Source organism: Rhinopithecus roxellana, chromosome 1, assembly GCF_007565055.1.
Source record: "Rhinopithecus roxellana isolate Shanxi Qingling chromosome 1, ASM756505v1, whole genome shotgun sequence".
NCBI classification, from domain to species: Eukaryota; Metazoa; Chordata; class Mammalia; order Primates; family Cercopithecidae; genus Rhinopithecus; species Rhinopithecus roxellana.
In genome coordinates, this window is record NC_044549.1 from 158,006,354 (window position 1) to 158,026,256 (window position 19,903).

Consider the following 19,903-nt stretch of genomic DNA (forward strand, 5'->3'; position numbering starts at 1 on the left):
TCCTTACGTTTCTCCTCAGTCCTTTTTCTGTCTCACTTGTTACTGGACCAGCCCATGTTCCTAGTATCATGATTTTGAGTTTTTCTCATTTCAGCTGCAAATGTTCTTTAAAGCTGATCTGCTTCTGCAAAATTGTAACTACTCTTTCAGTAAAAGGACCATTTCTTTCTTTTAAATTTCAAATCATCTGATGTCTAGTCAGTAAGTTCAGTTCATGACCAACAGTAAAGAGACCACTATCTTGCTGGAACACATCCTTCTGGAAACTCTCCCTTTGATATGTCTAGTAGCCTCTGTCCTTACTCTCTTCCTATCTCCTCACCGTTGTGACTTCTCTGTCCACCCCTTGCATATCGATGCTCTATAGGCCTCTGTCATCAGCTCTTTCCTTTGGCTCTGAGTTCTCCCTGGTGGTCCCATCCTTGTACATGGCAAGAATGAGCACCTGAGTTGTGAGGATGCCCACGTCTGTGATTCTCTGCTCACACCTCAGTGGGTACTCAGCCAGGCCAAGCCCCTGCTCCCCTGCTTTCCTATGGATTGGCTCTGGAGTTGTTAAGGATGGACCTGGATAAAGCTGCTGTTGTGGGAGGGGCACCACTTGCCATGTAGTCACCTAAGACTGAAACTTGATGTTGCCCTCAGCGCCACCCTTCCTCTTACCCTGCATGTCACCAGTCACAAATTCCATAAACTCTGCCTTTCGAACTCCTCTCCATTCTTTTCCCTCCTCCCTACTTCTGTCACTATCAAATCCAGACCAAACTCATCATTCTTTCCCTGGACACTTAAAATAACCCTTGAATTCTTCTTCCTGCCTACAGTCTTTGCCTGCCCCCTAACTCCATCTTCCACCCAATGTCAGAATTATCTTTCAGAAATGGTCTCATGCCCCCACTGCCACTCCCTCTTCAGTAGACCAAAGACGAGCCAGGCTGAGGGATGCCGTGTCCAGCACCCATTATTAGACAATAACCAAGACATCTCTGCCTTGACTACTAAACTCCTGGAAATGAGGCACAGCTCCAGGGAGAAGAGAGGGGAACAAACCCCAGGTTGTGGATGTTTCTGTCACTGGGACAGAATGAAGGCTAGAAATAGAATAGACTTGAGTTACAAAACAATAAATCATAATTCAAATACACTTGAGATGTGAACAGCTGCACTAATTGTTTTTATATCTTTGTCTTTACTAGATAGGGAGCCCTGGGGGTTCCTGTCTAACTCCTGTACATGACTCTTGGGTGCACAATAGGTACTTTAATATGCACTTGTAGAATTGTTGATGTGCATCTAATACCTCACTGCTCAAGTGCTCCTAATCTGACTCCGTAAGAGAATCCGTGAGAAACTCATTCTTTCTCTTTTAGGCAGGGATAATTAAGTTAGTGCTAATATAGTCAGCTGGGAAAAGGGGTTTGCAAGGGAGGGAAGAAGGGAAAAAAGGAGAGAGAGAGAGCACACCAGTGAGCCCTGGGCTTCTCTGAGGGTAAGAATTACAGATTATTATTCAAGTACCTAGACAGGAGCACAAACTGGACACTTTTCAGTGGATTGGCTTTGGAGTTGGCAGGGATAAACCTGGATATAAATCTGAGAAGGACTCACTCAAACTGTTTATTTCTCCTCATTGTGTGGGAAGGAAATTATCCTTGGCTAAGCATGTAACTGTGAACTGGAGCATGCATCCCTGGCTAATACTAAGTTAATGGGGTGGGCCTGAGATGGCCTTGCCAGCTACCAGTGAGCTGCCCCTTGGCTCTGGCAGCCACTCTCCTGCCTAGTCAAACCAGTGGCAGCCTGGGGATCCCAGCTTTCCTCCGTACCTCACACACTGCTGTTCCCTGTAGGTCATGAGCAGGGAGGTGGAGGGCAGCTATGACTCCTTCATTCACCAAGAGCTTTCCTCAGTGGCTTCTGGGCTTCCTGGGGAGTCAGAGCTTTTTGCTCACAATCCAGAGATGAATGAGAAAAGCTGTCTTACTTTCCACATTCTATTTTTTTTTTTTTTTTGGTCTTTATAAACTGGCCAATTTGTTTAAAAGCAGTCACCTCCCCAAACCATAAAGTGGCATCACTTCCATTTTCAATTTCTTGCTTTTCAATAGGCCTTTTATTTACTACATAAAAGATTTGCAACATATATAGAATGCTTTTCTTTTTGAGATGGAGTCTCGCTCTGTCGCCCAGGCTGGAGTGCAGTGGCGTGATCTCTGCTCACTGCAACCTCTGCCTCCCGGGTTCAAGCAATTCTCCTGCCTCAGCCTCCTGAGTAGCTGGGATTACAGGCACATGTCACCACGCCCAGCTAATTTTCGTTTTTTTAGTAGAGATGGGGTTGTTGGTCAGGCTGGTCTCGAACTCCTGACCTCATGATCTGCCCACCTCGGCCTCCCAAAGTGCTGGGATTACAGGTGTGAGCCACCACTTCTGACTAGAAAGCATTTTTGAAATATCAGGTTCCAGGCTGTGAGCAATGACCGTAAACTTACATTTCACTGAGGCAAGTTGCCAGAACTCTTTCCCCACGACAGTTTAACCAGCAAGTTACCTAATTACTCAGTGACAACATAGGTGTGCAGCAGGCAAAGTTCCACAGATAACTGAGGAAATGTGATAATTACCATGCTGTGGAAGTTCTTGCCATTTTTCATACACCACTACATGAATCAGAATACCCAGCCTCTCTCCTCTTGCAGGGGACACTGCTGCTGCCCTGCCCAGATCCGCTTTACCAGACTAGTTGTTCAGAATTGGCAGCTGATGGCTGACAGCTGCTTCCTGTTCAGGAGAATTGCCATCAAAAGGAGCCACTTCAACTTGGAGGTTATGCTTCCCCCATCCATCCTGCATCCCATGGTGACTGACACAGAGGTACAACAGAGCAGACCCCTAGCCTCAGCGGGGACCAACTCCATGCTGCACTTCTTGCTCCAGACCTCCGCATGAGGTCAGGCTGAAGCAGGCTTTAGCTGAGATCCCAGTCCTGCCGAGCTCCTTCCCTGTACCTCATCCTTCTTTGTCATTCCCTTTCTTCTGAGAGCTCCCTCTCCATAAACCCATGCACAGCTAAACCTCTGTCTCAGACTCTGTCTTTCAGAAACCTGACCCAAGACACCACTCACCCACTTCCAACAAGCAATTGTTTGCTTCCCACAAGATGAGAAACAGTGTCCCAAAGATTAAAGTGGAAGCGTAAACTTACCAAAAAGGAAGGAACAAAAGAAATAATGATGAGTTGGGGCAACATTTCATTTTCTCTCCTCCTTTTTCCATTCGATTTATTTCAATTTCAATGTATTTGTTTTGGAGCAATCAGTCCCTCACTGTTAGACACGTTGGTTATTTTCAATCTTTGGCCATTACAAATAATGCTGCAGCGAATACTCTCAAACATAAACTTTCAATTGCATCTCAACTCTGATTTCTTTTTGGTTAAATTTGAACAAGGGTTATTACCAAGACATGAAAGATGTAGGTTGTTTCCGAACTCTTGATACACATCATCAAGTTTTTTCAGAAAGTGGGAGGTAACAACCCGCTCTTTTATTTGTCTCTCATGAAGACAGCCCATTTCATAATTCTGCTTTCACTGAGTATTAGTTTTTAGAAGAGTTTGCCATTTTTAGAGGAAGATGGTTTCTAGTTTTAATATGGTTTTCTGGTTTTCTTTAATTACTTATGAATATTTTTCTTATGGTTATTAGAACTTTAATTACTTTCCATGTCGATTATCTGTACATGGCATTACTCGTTGTTCTGAAGAACCCTTTTTCTTCTATTTGTCCTTAATGGTAATAGCTCCATTTACTACATTCTGGTAATGTACTGGACATGGATTTAAGTGCTTTACATCTATTGCTTGATATAATTTTTATTATGTAATTATAAAAATAATAAAATATAATCATTATTTAATGTAATTTTCTTGTATTTTGTGTAATTGTCATCTGATCAGTACTAGTTCATATGGCTCCTTCATATCAATGAGAAAATGTGTCTACCGCCTCAGGTAGGAAACTACAGTTCTGCTTCAAGGCCTATGGCTTGGTGCTTGGAAAGTGAGTTGAATTTCAGCTCCTACCTGCTTCCTCAGCTGTGCTCCTTTGTGTAGTGTACAACCTCTGCACCTGTAGAGGATGTTCTTGATTCTCACAATGACCCTGTAAAATGGGTATTATTTTCTCCATCGTGAGATGAAGATACTGAGGCTCAGGCGGTTTTTATTTTTATTTATTTTTAAACTTGTTATTTTAATTTTTGTGGGTATCTAATAGCTGTATATATTTAGAGGGTACATGAGATGTTTTGATGTAGGCATACAGTACATAATAATCACGTAGAATGGGGTATCACGCCCTCAAGTATTTATCCTTTGTGTTACAAACAATCCAACTATACTATTTAGTTATTGTTAAATAACAAATAAACAATAAATAACAAATAAATTGTTATTGACAAACCACACGACACAGTCCTTCCTACTTTTGCCTCCTATTTCCAAAGGCAAAGGAGCTTTACGCCATGACCGCCACCACCACAGGCCCACAGGGATTACTGCAGATGTTTCTTTAAGGTCCACAGATTCTTCAGGCAGTCTGTGGTAGATGCTTGCTGGCTTGGGACTCACCCTTCAGGGCAGTGGAAGGAATCTCACCTCATAGTCACTATAGCTGGGAATGTGTTGAGTCTCATCTGAAGCCAGCAAGTCTCAGGGTCTCACCTGAGGTCCTCAACATAGTACCTGAATATCACTGCTCTTTATTCAGGGCCCAAGGGATCTTCAGTTAGCAGGTGATGAGTCCTCACAGGACTGGGTCCTTTCCTTCTGGCCCAGGATGTATCTAGAAATATCATCAGGGAGCTAGGGCCTGGAAATGGGGCCTCATGACTCTGACCAGTGCTCTATCGTGCTGTGGCTGAGCTGATGTCAAAGATGCAAGACAACATCTTCTCTACTCTTCTGTCTCCTCAAGTGAAGGGAAGGGGGCTCTCTTTTGAAGCTGTGAGCTGTGCAGCCTGGGTTGGGATGGGGGGTGATGCCAGTACTCCCTTAGCTACCTGGGCTGGTATCTCAGTGGGTCATGTTCTCCATCCCCCTCCCCAAGTCCACTGTCTCTGGGCCCAATTCAGCACTAGGATTCTCTAGGAGTTGCAGTTCTTGTGGTCTAGACTGCCTTTCAAGTTTATTTGGGGCCCCAGAATCCTTTAGCCCACAGTAGTGAGACACTGGGATTGGTGACTCCCCTCTGGCTAAGGCTGGTTTCAATGCTCCCTTTGTGGGTCAGCTGAGTTTGGTCTGTTTCTTTTTTTTTTTTTTCCTATTAAAATAGGGCAGCACTGAGTTCAGCACCTCACAATTGCTGTGGTCTCTCTCTCCCCAGCACACAGAAATTCTCCTGGCACCATGCCACCACTGCTGGGGAATATGGGGGTGGTGTCCGTGATTCAAGACTAACTTTATATCACTGAGAGAGGCATTGAGGAGGTTTTTCCTACCTCTTCAGTGCCTCTCTCAGTGATATGAAATTAAAACCAGGTACTGTGAGTGCTGACCTGATTTTTGGTTCTTATGAAGGTACTTTTTTTGTATAGATAGTTGCCTATTAGTGTCCTTGCAGGGGGACTGATCAGTGGAGCCTTCTATTTCAGCATCTTGCTCCACTCCCCTCAGGCAGCTTTTAACAGACTTGTTCAGGTCATACACCTGTAAGTAAGTGATCCAGGTTTTGAACACAAGCTTGGGTGATTCCAAAGCCAGAAGTAATTGTGGTACTATGTGGCTTTTATCTACTATGCCTAGCAATCCCCTGACTTAAGCAGAAATGCTTTTTTCTCATTTTACCTCTTATATTTTGACGTATGAAAGATTTGAATGTTTATGCAAACAAATTAAGCAATTGATCTTTTCTTTCATGTTTTAAAAATATTTTCATTTTTATGCTTAGAAAATGTTGATAATTTTCATGGTGGATTAAAAAGCCCTTTCTTTGACTTGCTATCCCAAACTAGGAACTGCTTCAGCTGAAAATACTCAACATGATGTTTGAAAGTCAATATAACATTGCTTAGTGTTTCTGCAGGATTCTTTTGGAGAGTTGTACAATTTTTGCCTAAACAGGTGGGCCCACATCTTTCTTAGAAGCTATGTTATCTTGAGTTCACTTGCAGTCTTACTTGCATTCTTCCATAATATGTTATGTTAGAGAATAAAGCAGCCTCCCTTAACAACCTAAATTCAGAATCAGCAATATTTAAAACAGGAAAAAGGAACTATGTGGAGAGAAGAGGGGCTGGATCAGTGTCCTTGAATTCTGACTTATTTTCAAGGATCTCTTTTTCTGCATTCCAGTCACACTTTCATGATGATTTGGAGAGTGAGCTCTTTTCCAATTCTGACTCAAACACATAGCTAACCTATTCTCTAGATTTTCCTAGAGATGGCTCCAACTTTGAAGGTATTTTTACTGAATAATTTGAGTAAAACAAAAGAGTAATATTCAGGATATACAAAATATGAGGCAGTCCAATGCATGAATTTCAGGCTTTTGATCCTACCAACACTGGCTGTCCTAGCTAGTTCTGTATCTTATTTATGTGTTAGGTCCTACAAAACAGACATTTCCTGCCTTCATGGAATGTACTTTTAAAGAGAAGACATTTACTCATTTATTAAACTAATATGTATTGAGCACTTTCTCTGTGCAAGGCTTTGGACCAGTAGCTGCATATATGGCTATAAACAACAGATATGGCCTTGACTTCATGATTCTTAGATCCAGTGAGAGAAAAATGCATTGAATAAGTAAGCACACAAATAAGCGTGTAATTACAAATTATAATAAAATGTACTTAATATTATAATAGCTTATGAGACCTATATAGTCAGGTAGATTAAAGATGACTGAAAATTCTTTGCTATTCCTGCCATTGAGAGGTGGACTCTAATGCTCTTCCCTTTATCCTGGCTGGCTTCTCCTTGTTGCTTGACTAGTGGAATAAAATGGCAGTGATGTTCTGGTACTTACAAGACCGGCTCATAAGAAGCATTGCAATTTCTATCCAGGCCTCTTAGAACATGCTTCCTCAGAGCTCTGAGCTAGCAGATAAGATGTCTGAGTACTGAGTCCTCCATGTGGAGGCATTCTGGCCTATGGTTCCAGTAATCCTAGACTTTTATCTCTACCAAGGCACCAGACATGTGATCAAGCCATTTTGGTCACTCTAGACTAGCCTATCTTCCAGGTGAATACCACTGAGTGACCTTAGTTGATGCTACAAGGAGTTGAAGTGTCACCTGCCTGAGCTCTGCCTGAATCCCTGACCGACAAAATCACATGATATAGTAAATGATGCTTGTTTCAAGCCACTAAGTGTTAGGATAGTTTGTTACACAGCAGTGGATAACAGGAATAGATAGGATGAGCATAAAGGGCACTCTGACTGACAATGTCAATTAAGTGGAGTTCTAAAGAATAAATCATAGTTAAGGGGACAAAGAACAGGTAGAAGAACATTCCAGGCCTAGTGGAGAATTTAAGTTCTGAAGGAAGTTGAAGAAATAAACTATCTGAAAGAAGATTTAAGCTGAAGTTGTAGAGGCAGGCATGGGGTATGATCACGGAAGGTCTTGTGGGATATAGTTTTAAGTTCTAGCTTAGGAACAATGGGGAATCATGGAAACTTTTTAAGAAAAGAAATCTCAAACTTTGGTTTATAATTTTTTTTTTTTTTTTTTTTTTTTTTTTTGAGACGGAGTCTCGCTGTGTCGCCCAGGCTGGAGTGCAGTGGCGCCGATCTCGGCTCACTGCAAGCTCCGCCTCCCGGGTTCCCGCCATTCTCCTGCCTCAGCCTCCGAGTAGCTGGGACTACAGGCGCCCGCCACCGCGCCCAGCTAGTTTTTTGTATTTTTAGTAGAGACGGGGTTTCACCGTGTTAGCCAGGAGGGTCTCGATCTCCTGACCTCGTGATCCACCCGCCTCGGCCTCCCAAAGTGCTGGGATTACAGGCTTGAGCCACTGCGCCCGGCCTGGTTTATAATTTTGAAAGATGGTTTTAGTTATCCCATGGGAGCATGAATTGGAAGTGAGCAAAAGTGGAATTAATGAGATTGTTTAGGAGGCTATTGTTGTGGTCTAGGGAAGATGATAGTGGCTTGGAGTATGGGAAGGTGGCAGAGGGGGAGGATAAGACAGGACAGACTTGAGAGATATTTTTGAGTAAAACCGACAAGACGCCATTGGATTGGAGTGTGTGTGTGTTGAGGGCAGGAGTGGGGAGGGAAGAAACCAGTGCTGAGGGTGACCTCATAGGTGTCTAGTAACGGGTGCATTAATGTGCCATTTAGTGGACAGAGAATACCAGTTAAAGAAGCAGATTTTGGGAGGATGTTCAGGTATGTTTTAAATGTTAACTTTAAAATGTTAACTTTGAGATGCTTTTAGACACCCAAGTGGCGATTTCTAGTAGTCAGTTGCACATACAGATATGGAGGGCATTTAATAGGTCTGGGGCGGTGACACAGTTTGGAGAATCACTCGCATATGGATAATATTTACAGCTATAGGTATGGGTTAGGTGACTATGATGAGCATTGAGAGAGTGAAGAGCCAAGGATCTACCCCTCGGGAACTCTAACCTTTACATTTTGGAAGAGGAGGTGAGTAGCTGAGAAAGGACTCTGAGAAGGAGCACCTAGAACGATAGAAGAAAAATCACAAGAGTGTTACGTATTGGAAGCCAAGAGAAGAACAGTGTTGCGAGCAAGAAGAAATGGTATCATTAAGTATGTGGAATGCTTCTGAGAGTTCTGGTGAGATGAGGACTGAATTCTGAGCATTGAAGTTCAAGGTCAAGAATAGTTTTAGCAGCAGCCAAGTTGGGATGGGTTGAAGAGTAAATGGGTGGAATTTGTGTAGCAAGTATAGATAACTATGTAGAGCTGGGAGTTAATGTAGAATTTTTCAAAACAGGAGATTCTAGAAGAGGTTTGAATATTATCAGGAAGAATCCAATAAAGAGGGAGAAGGAAGGAAAGGATACTGCCTAATTCTCCCTTTATAATGCTGCCAGAGTGTGTTCTTTGTAAAAGAAATACATTTGAAGATATCACTTCCCAGTTTAAAATCCTTTGAAGATGCTCCTTAGCTTTCAGGTTCTGGTTCAAACACCTTATTTTGATTTTTCAGGCCTTTCTGACCTAGTCCTTACTCACTCTTTGAGCTTCATCTTCTGCCACTCACTCATGAGAATGCTTGAACTTGGACCCAAGTTATTTCATGACTTGCTACTTTTGCAAACGTGATTTCTTCTTCCTGGAATGTCCTCCCTCCTTTCTCCATCCAGCTTATTTCTACTTGCATCAGTTGTCTATTGCTGTGTAACAAATAATCCCATGACTAAGTGGCTTAAAATAACAAACATTGATTGTCTCATAGTTTTGAGGGTTAAGAATTTGAAAGCAGTTTAGCTGAGAAGTTCTCAGGGTCTCTCATGAGGTTGCAGTCAGATTGTCAGCTGAGACTACAGTCATCTCAAGGCCTGACTGCCAATAGAGAATTGCTTCCAAGCTCTCTCTCACATGATTGTAGGAAGCACTCAATTTCTTGCTGGCTATTGAGAGGAGGACTGAGTTCTTACCACCTGGGCCTCTCTCCAGGGCTGTCTAATGTTCTCATGATATGACATCTGGCTTCCCCAGAGCAAGTTATCCAAGGCAATGAGTGAGAGGGGTCAAGTGAGAGCTCAAGATAGAAGCTGTATGCTTGTTGTCACATAGGCCAAAACCATCGTACAGCGTAGGAGGAGAGTACACAAGGATGGAAATATGAGGAGGTGGGGCCATCTTTGAGGCTGACTTTACACAACTTGTCCTTTAAATTTATTTCAAGGCTCGTTTAACAGGAAAATTTTTCTGATACTCTCAGTTTGGTTGGATGCACTGTTTTCTGCTCCTGTAACCCCCAGAGCATCTTCTCTCCTTTAGGATGAAGCACATTGAGCCATCATTGCAGAATTACTAGCGTAAGTAACACTTCAGCTAGTTAACACAAATAACTTTGCACTCCAGGGATGACTCTTCTGTCTCTCTTCGGGTACATTAATAACCAAAACATTTTATGATAACCAAAACATTATATGATAACCAAAACATTATATCATAATGACAACTTTATATTCATTTAGCAGGAATCACATAAAAGTGGTGATTTAGAAGCTAATATTTATGAAACGTTTATGGAATATTTATGAAACAAAAGCTAATATTTCTAGAATATTCACTATGTGTCAGTTACTATATCAAGGACTAAATATATTATCTCATTCCATACTTGTGATAGCCCTAGGAAGCTGGAACTGTTTTATCTTTATCTTCATTAATGAGGACATTAAAACACAAAGAGGCCAAGGTAGTTATGCATGATTGTATCATTAATAAGTGGCACAGCTGTGATCTGAACCCAGGAAGCTTACCTTTGCACCATGCCCTCAGCCAATATGCTATACTATCCTACAGCCATTAGCTCACCCTACTCTAAATAGGACTTGACAAAATTTGGGGGACAGATTGGTCTTTCCTGAAACACAGTCCCAGCAAGATTCAGACCAGAAATGTAGACGAGCAAAGGTCAGAAAATGGAATGAAGGACTCGTGTTTGGACTAAATCTTCATGTGGAATTTGTCTTGACCTTTCACATCTCTCTACGGGGTTTAATTTGGTATTTTTCCTAAATGACTGCAGATTCCCAACCTTGCTTGCGTTTTTACCAAATATGAAACCGTGCTAGGGACCCGAACCCTTTCCTCCCTGGGTTTGCATTCATTTTTCTCCTGCTTCACTGAGTGCTGATTCCTTCTCCTTCTCTTGACCACATTTCTGCCTCTCCTGCAGATTCCCACTGCCTCTTTTTCATGAACAGAAGTCAAACATAAAATCAAGTGGAAGTTCCCAGCCTAAGAAAAGAAAACACTGCTGCTGTCTGCTACAGGAATGATGTTAAATATACATCCTGTAGAAGCAAGGCTGAAACAGTGCCTTTGTGCCAGCATACCTGAAGTACTCACAGTTACATTACTAGAGCTTTTAGGAGCAAGGTCTATTATGGGAACCATTCATTCAAGGCATTTATTAAACATTCTCAGGGATGGGTGCAGACTTCCAAGAGGCCTACTTGTCCTGACTTTATTTTTAGTTTCCACAGCACCTCAGGCTTATTCATATTGTACCTTCTACCTGGAACATTCTTCCCCACCCTTATCTTTTTAGAACCTACATTACAGTCTTCTTTGTGCAGAGCACTTTACATCCACTATCTATAATCTGTGGAAAGACTTTTTAACAATGATGATATCATACTTGTGTTTTGGAATGTTAACTCTGGCTGCTAAATGGAGACTTGCAAATCTGTTAATATCTTGCCATACCCACTGCCACCACCCAGTTTTAAGCCCCAATCCTATCTTGCCTGGACTATAATAGCTTCCCAACATCTTCCCACTGTACTACTCTCCTCATTGTAGACAGAGTGATCTTAAAACTTAACCGGATTATGTAACCTCAAAGGCCCTTAGTACACTCAGAATTAAATACAAACTTTTCCTGTGGTTTACAAGGCCCTATATCACCTAGTTCATTTTTACTTGCCAACCTCATTATTTCAGTAACTGAACCTGTGTAACAAATGACTCTAAATATGTAGTGGTTTAAAACAATGACAATAATTATTTTGTTATAGTTTGGGTGGGATCCAAATTGCTCATTTCTGCTGCTTTTGGCATTAGTTGGGGAAACTCAAAGACCAGGGGCTGGAATCACCTGAAGTTTTATCGAGTCTCACATGTGGTGGTGAATGATGACTGACAGCTAAGACTTCAGCCAATTATGATGACCCAAACACCTACACGTGGCTTCTGCATGTGACCTGGGCTTTCTTAAGACATGCTGGCTGGATTCCAAGAGCAAATATCCCCAGAGAGAGAGCAAGCCAGGTAGAAGTCATACTGCCTTTTCTAACTTAGCCTTGGAAATAAGGCACCATCACTTCCACTATATTCTACTAGGCAATCACAAATGCTTGCCCAGGTTCAAGAGAGGTAGGGGTGGGGTGAGGATAGACTCCATGTCTTGATGGTGTGTGGCCAGGTTCTGGAAGAGTGTGTGTGATATGATTTGGATCTGTGTCCCTGCCCAAATTTCATGTTGAATTGTAATCCCCAATGTTGGATGGAGGTGGGGCATGGTGGGAGGTGATTGGATCATGGAAGTGGAGTTTTTCTTTTGTGCTGTTCTTATGATAGTAAGTGAATTCTCATAAGATCTGGTTGTTTAAAAGTGTATAGCATGGCCGGGTGTGGTGGCTCACACCTGTAATCCCAGCACTTTGGGAGGCTGAGGCAGGAGGATCACAAGGTCAGGAGTTCAAGACCAGCCTGGTCAATATGGTGAAACCCTGTCTCTACTAAAAATACAAATAAATTAGCCGGGTGTGGCGGTGCATTCCTGTAATCTCAGCTGCTTGGGAGGCTGAGGCAGGAGAATTGCTTGAACCCAGGAGGCAGAGGTTTCAGTGAGCTGAGATCATGCCACTATACTCCAGCCCAGGTGACAGAGGCAGACTCCGTCTCAAAAAAAAAAAAAAAAAAGGCCGGGCGCGGTGGCTCAAGCCTGTAATCCCAGCACTTTGGGAGGCCGAGACGGGCGGATCACGAGGTCAGGAGATCGAGACCATCCTGGCTAACACGGTGAAACCCCGTCTCTACTAAAAATACAAAAACTAGCCGGGCGAAGTGGCGGGCGCCTGTAGTCCCAGCTACTCGGGAGGCTGAGGCAGGAGAATGGCGTAAACCCGGGAGGCGGAGCTTGCAGTGAGCTGAGATCTGGCCACTGCACTCCAGTCCGGGCGACAGAGCGAGACTCCGCCTCAAAAAAAAAAAAAAAAAAAAAAAAGTGTCTAACACCTGCCCCCTCCTCTTTCTGTCTCCTGCTCTGGCTTGTAAGACATGCCTGCTTCCCCTTCATCTTCTGCCATGATTGAAAATTTCCTGAGGCCTCCCCAGAAGCATCATGCTTCCTGTACAGCCTGTGGAACCATAAGCCAATTAAACCTCTTTTCTTTATAAATTACCAAGTCTTAGGTATATTTTTTTTAAGGCAGTGTGAGAATGAACTAATACAGAAAATTGGTACCAGGACTGGGGTATTGTTATAAAGATATCTGAAAATGTTGAAGTACCTTTGGAATTGGGTAACCAGCAGAGATTGGAAGAGCATGGAGGGCTCAGAAAACAGGAAGATGAGGGAAAGTTTGGAACTTCCTAGAGACGTGTTGAATGGTTTTAACCAAAATGTTGATGGTGATATAAACAGATGGCCAGGCTGATGAGGTCTCAGAGGGAGATGAGGGCCTTATTGAGAACTGGAGTAAAGGTCACTTTTGTTACGTATTAGCAAAGAACCTGGTAACATTGTGCTCCTGCTCTAGGGATCTGTGAAACTTTGAACTTGAGAGTGATGATTTAGGGTATCTGGCAGAAGAAATTTCTAAGCAGCAACACATTCAAGAGGTGGCCTGGCTGCTTCCTACGTGTGAGCAAAGAAATGACCTGAAACTGGAACTTGTATTTAAAAGGGTAGCAAAGCCTAAAAGTTTGGAAAATTTGCAGCCTGGCCATGTGGTAGAAAAGAAAAGCCCATTTTCTGGGGAGAAATACAGGCCTGCTGCAGAAATTTGCGTAAGTTAGGAGGAGTCATGTGCTGATAGCCAAAACAATGGGAAAAAGGCCTTCAAGACATTTCAGAGACCTTCATGGCAGCCCCTCCCATCACTGACTCAGAGGCCTAAGAGGGAGGAATGGTTCTGTGGGCCAGGTCCAGGGCCCCTGCCAGCCAGTGCAGCCTCAAGACACTACTCCCTGCATCCCAGCCACTCCAGCTCCAGCCTTGGTTCAAAGGGGCCCAGGTACAGCTGAGGCTGCTGTTTAGAGGGTGCAAGCTGTAAGTCTTGGTGGCTTTCATGTGGTGTTAACCCTGCAGGTGCACAGAATACAAGAGTTGAGGCTCAGAAGCCTCCAGCTAAATTTCAGAGGATGTATGGAAAAGCCTGGATGTCCAGGCAGAAGCCTGCTGCAGGGGCAGAGCCCTTACGGATAGCTTCTACTAGGGCAGTGTGGAGGGGCAATGTGGGGTTGGAGCTCCCACATGGAGTCCCCACTGGGGCACTACCTAGTGAAGCTGTGAGAAAAGAGTCAACATTCTCCAGCTCCCAGAATGATAGATCTACAAACAGCTTGCAACATTTGCCTGGAAAAGCTGCAGGCACGCAGTGCCAGTCCATGACAGCAGTCATGGAGACTATACCCTGCAAAGCCTGAGGGTTGGAGCTGCCCAAAGTCTTGGGAGCTCAGCCCTTGCATCAGTGTGCCCTGGATGTGAGACATGGAGTAAAAGAAAATTATTTTGGAGTTTAAGATTTATCAACTGGCCTGCTGGGTTTTGGACTTGCATGGGGCCTGTAGCCCCTTTCTTTTGGCCAATTTCTCCCTTTTAAAACAGGTGCATTTACCCAGTGCATGCACCCCAATTTTATCTTGGAAGTAACTAACTTATTTTTGTTTTTACAGGCTCATAGGCAGAAGGGATTTGCCTTGTCTCAGATGAAACTTTGGACATGGACTTTTGAGTTAATGCTGGAATGAGTTAAGACTTTAGGGGACTGTTGGAAGGGCATGATTGGCTTTGAAATGTGAGAAGGACCTGAGATTTGGGAAGGACCATGGGTAGAATGATACGGTTTGGCTCTGTGTCCCCACCCAAATCTCATGTTGAATTGCAATCTCCAAAGTTGGAAGTGGGGCCTGGTGGGAGGTGATTGGATCATGGGGGCAGATTTTCCCTTTGGGGCTGTTCTCATGATAGTGAGTGAGTTCTCATGAGATCTGGTTGTTTATAAGTGTGTAGCACTCCCCACTGCTCTCTCTTCCTCCTGCTCTGGCCGTGTAAGATGTGCCTGCTTCCCCTTCCCCTTCCACCATGATTGAGTTTCCTGAGGCCAGCCCTGAAGCTGTCACATTTCCTGCATAGCCTGAGGAACTGTGAGCCAATTAAAACTCTTTTCTTTATAAATGACCCAGTCTCAGGTTTTTTTTTTTTTTTTTTTTTTTTTTTTTTTTTTCAGTGTGAGAATGGACTAATACAATGTGGGACTAAATAATAATGCTTTGGTCATTTTTGGAAAATATGATATGCATTACCCATCTTCAACAATTTCCCACCAAGTTCACTAAACTCCATATACAATGCTCTTTGAACATGTTAAATATCTTTTGAAGGCATGCATAGTCCTTAAAAATAGTCTTGCAAGTTATGTATCATTATCCCCATTTTAGAAAGTTAGCATGTGGCAGAACCAGGATTTGAGTTTCTTCTAATCACTGTCCCCAACTGTGCTAGTTCAAATATTTGAACTAGCTTTCCCCTTTCCTACCAATATCCTGAACAGATTCCATAATTTTACAGCCAATGATGATTAGTAAAGCAGTCTATTTCATCATTTACCACTCCATCCTATTTGTATTTAAAACTTCAATCTTATATTCTTATTAAGATCTCTTCTCTCCTATCACCTCAGCTTAGGTTAACTTGTGGTGTGAGGGATATGAGTCAGAGAGGGGGCATTGGCCACTGACTCACCTCACATCCCCTCCCTTTCAGGTTCTAGAATGCTTTGTGCTTGACACTGGGAAGAGGGTTGGGAAAAGTGGCAGGGGGGTCTTTATTAGGTGGCTGCCATTGGTGAGGAGAGTTGCTTCTGGTCTTCCTCTGCTCCACCTACTCCAGTAACCTCTGTTAGTGTGGTGATGTATGTTAGTGGTGAACAGGTTTTCTTGGGATGCTCTTCACCTCTATTGGACTCCTCTGCTGATGAAGGTCCCTCAGAGAAGGAAGTTGTGTCTTCTTTTCATCACCCCTAGTAGTCCATGCTCTAGATGGGCTGTATCCTTGGCTGGCTGGCAGCTGTCCGCACAGCTTCATGGCTTCTCTTTCTTCTTCTAACTTACATAATGTACATATGAAAGTCACGGAAACTTCTGTGGTTTCTTTCATGCCCTGCAATGGTCTGGAGGAACTGGGCTGGGATAGGCATTGCTACTGCCTTGTCTCTAAGTTCACCTCACTAATTCCCCACTTTCTTTTTTTTTTTTTTTGAGATGGAGTCTTGCTCTGTCGCCCAGGCTGGAGTGCAGTGGCCGGATCTCAGCTCACTGCAAGCTCCGCCGCCCGGGTTTACGCCATTCTCCTGCCTCAGCCTCCCGGGTAGCTGGGACTACAGGCGCCCGCCACCTCGCCCGGCTAGTTTTTTGTATATTTTTTAGTAGAGACGGGGTTTCACCGTGTTAGCCAGGATGGTCTCGATCTCCTGACCTCGTGATCCGCCCGTCTCGGCCTCCCAAAGTGCTGGGATTACAGGCGTGAGCCACCGCGCCCGGCCTAATTCCCCACTTTCTACACTGTCTTCCTAAAGTGTAAACTCTTCAGGAAAGAAGGCTCCATCACTATGTTCACTTCTGGGGGAGATTGCCAATGTTACCTAGGAACTCCCTCCCCATACCCTGGTTAGCTGGGGCACTTGGCTGGATGTGTGAGCTTCAGTGAACATCCAGCCGTAGAGTGAGGTATGGACCTGCTGTCCCACTTGAGGGCACTCCAGTCTCAATGAAGAGTCTTCAGAAGTCATCCTTACTTGACTTGGGGTGCAAAGGAGAACCCATTCAGCTCCCTTTAATGAGCCCTGATGAGTTTCCTGCTGTCTTTAGAATTTTGATGGGGGATGCAGTTTTTGTTATCTTTCTTTTTGGCTTTTATCTTAGTCCTCAGTTCTAGAGCAACAGGAAATTTCCCACTCAGCACCCAGGGGCAGTCATAAAATGACTGTGGCAGTTCCTGGCCTCACATTTACCCTCCACAGATAGAGAGCCTCTCTTTCCCAATCACTGAAGACAGTGGACTTCATGTTGAGTGGACAAACATAGGTCATATGGCCACTTGGAACCAGTTATACTGATTGGCTTAGGCCTATGCGGGTCCACCCCTGGACCTGGGGGTTGGCCCAGTCCCCCCCAAACTGCTGGGCTGTTAGTTCATGAAGGCAGCATGAAATTGAATGTGGAAGAGGCGTTCACAGATTCCCCCTCTTAGTGCTTCCAGAGCATCTTGGGTGAGCCTTAGCATAGTACCTAAAACATTCATTGAAGTATCCCTCTTCTAGTCTGTCTTTCCCATAAAACCATAAGCCCCTTGATGGCAGAGGCCATGGATGTTTAGTCCACCACCATATGTCTACCTATGTCTAATTGCATGCCTGGAACATAGCAGATGTTCCAGTAAATGTTTGCTGAGCTGAATTCAAATAAAAGAAAACAGAACTTGGAGCACCAAGGATTTCTGATCTCCCTATCTCAAAGACTAATGGGCTCCATTTACATGCAGAAGCAGTGTCTGCTTCTTATCCTGCTACATTTTCTTTGTTCTTTATTTGATATTTCCTAATGGATCCCTAGGCTTTACCTTTTGCTTTCTTGGTCCCTTCATTCTACAATGTTTAGTTTGTTTGATGATTTCTGCCCATGCTACCCACGTTTGACGGAGCCTTGCTTGGTCTGCCTTAGGATGATCAACTATATAACATCTGTTTCCAGGAATGTACTGCATTTTAATTGCATCTTAAAAGCAGAGGCATCCTGTTCTTAGTTACCTTTGGGGAATTTGGTGTGGAGTATTATTGATTTATTTATAATTCATACTCTACTCACTTCCGAAAAAAAAAATGCCTTGAAGCTGCTGATGAATAGTGAGATAGTGTCCTGAAGAAGAAACAGTTCTGGCCCTGGATTTTAACTCTAGTTGTTTGTAACTCGCTGTGTGACCTCAGGCAATTCATATGACCTTTTTGGGCCTTGATTTTCCTCATCTATAAAATGGAGGTCTAAGTATGTCAAATTGGGAGGTGGATGAGTGGACAGATATTTACGAGGTAGTGCCAGGTTTCCCTCTTGCACCACATTCTATGTTACTATGAGTATGAATGTATCAGAAAGCTTGGTTGATATGCACAATGACAAGATAGTACCCTACAGAAATGGCCTGTGGAAACCCAGTAGGAGAACTCGCTCACGAAAAGTAATCTTTTTAAGTATTCTGCACTGTGGCGTGTTTGCATTGACAGGATTCTTCAGGAACCCACCTAAATACTTGCCTTAATAGTATTGCTAGCACATGTCAGGCTTGGAACCCCTTGAATATGATCCAACTTTATTATTTTCCCTCTGCTTTTGTTTTTAATAATGGCAACACACCCCAGATAAAGACATTTTAATAACTCTCTTTAGCAAAAATGTGTTCTGGCACCTGCCTCATTGCTGATAGCCGAGAGCATCCATACCATTTTCAGAGATCATGCAGACAGAAAGCTGACTTAGTTCCTAAAGCAAAGTTATGACTATAATTTTCCTCAATTGCAGTCGAGTCTCATTTGATTTGTGCTCAAGGGTACTTCAATTGGATTCATTTCCACCAGTTGGAATATCTTGCTACAGCTGGAAGCCTCAAATGGAACTTACTCCACTGATTCTATTAAAAACCAAATGTATTTGGTACCCAGAGTGGCCAAGGAATCTGTCTCCGGATTTGAGGAGAGTCAGGGAATAGAGTGGCTGGACGTCAACCTGATATTGTATAGCACATTGCCCCATGGACAAAAAATCTCCAGATGCATTCACAGCTTTTCCCTTCTGACGGTCATTCCCAGGCATCACATGTGTAATTATCTTAGTTCTTCTGACTGAAAACCAGCAATGACCATTATGATGACAAAAAAGTTGACATGATCATTTGTCTGTAAAATATCCCTATAATTAGGTGGGTTAATTAGTCAGTATTCTGTCTTGTTTCTATTTTTAGCCAAAGACCAGCATCCCCACAAACATCATTTCCACAAATTTCTGTGTGCTCTTTCTTGCCAATAATTTGCAAAGCCCCTTTTAATTCATGAGTAAATCAAAAGTAATCTCCCACACTGTTCCCAAGCCCCTTGCATCTCTGGCAAGCAAAGAAGGTCATATATCAAATCCAGATACTCCCTTAGCACCAGGCTGCTGGCATCGTTCATCAAGAAAGTGGGTGACCAATTGAGCTGCTCTAAGCCAGCATCTGCTGGATGCTTTCTTTTTTTCCTTCTTATTTTATAATAGAGAAAACAGATGCCAAAATGGATTTGTATTTATGAATCTTTTGTCGCTTGTCGGGATTATTTTCCTGTTCATCTAAAGTTGTATAAATTCATCCAGGATATTAAGTTCTTAAATGTAGTTTTATTCCCTTGAATCCACAGTAAAAAGATTTTCAAAAAAGGAAAAAGAAAAAGAATTATGGCACTTAATGGAAAATGATTGATGAAAACCTAGAGCAATGCAGGATATATATTTTAAGAAAAGCTTTCCAAAGAGGAATCCATCATGACAGTGCTGTAAAGTATACACTCTATCATAGAAACTCTAGATTGTAAAATCAAGGTGCCTATTTTTTTCTTTAAAAAATATTCTATTCAGGATATAAAACCACAAAGACTTTTATTAATAGTGCTAGCTGATGAGAAAACTAACAATGAAAAAGCCCAACTGATTTCCTGTGGCAGTGAGAAGGATAGAGGAAGGAAGATGGAGAAAGCAATTATTTTCTCAAATCCCAGGTCAGGACAATCTAACTTTTTGCAAATGGGTAGGGAAGGGGACGAGGAGAGATGGCAGAAGTTATGTATTAGTCAGCATAGGCTAGGTTATACTGTGATAACAAAAGACCCAACATTTCATTGGCTAACAACAACCAAGATTTCTTTCTTGTTAGCACTA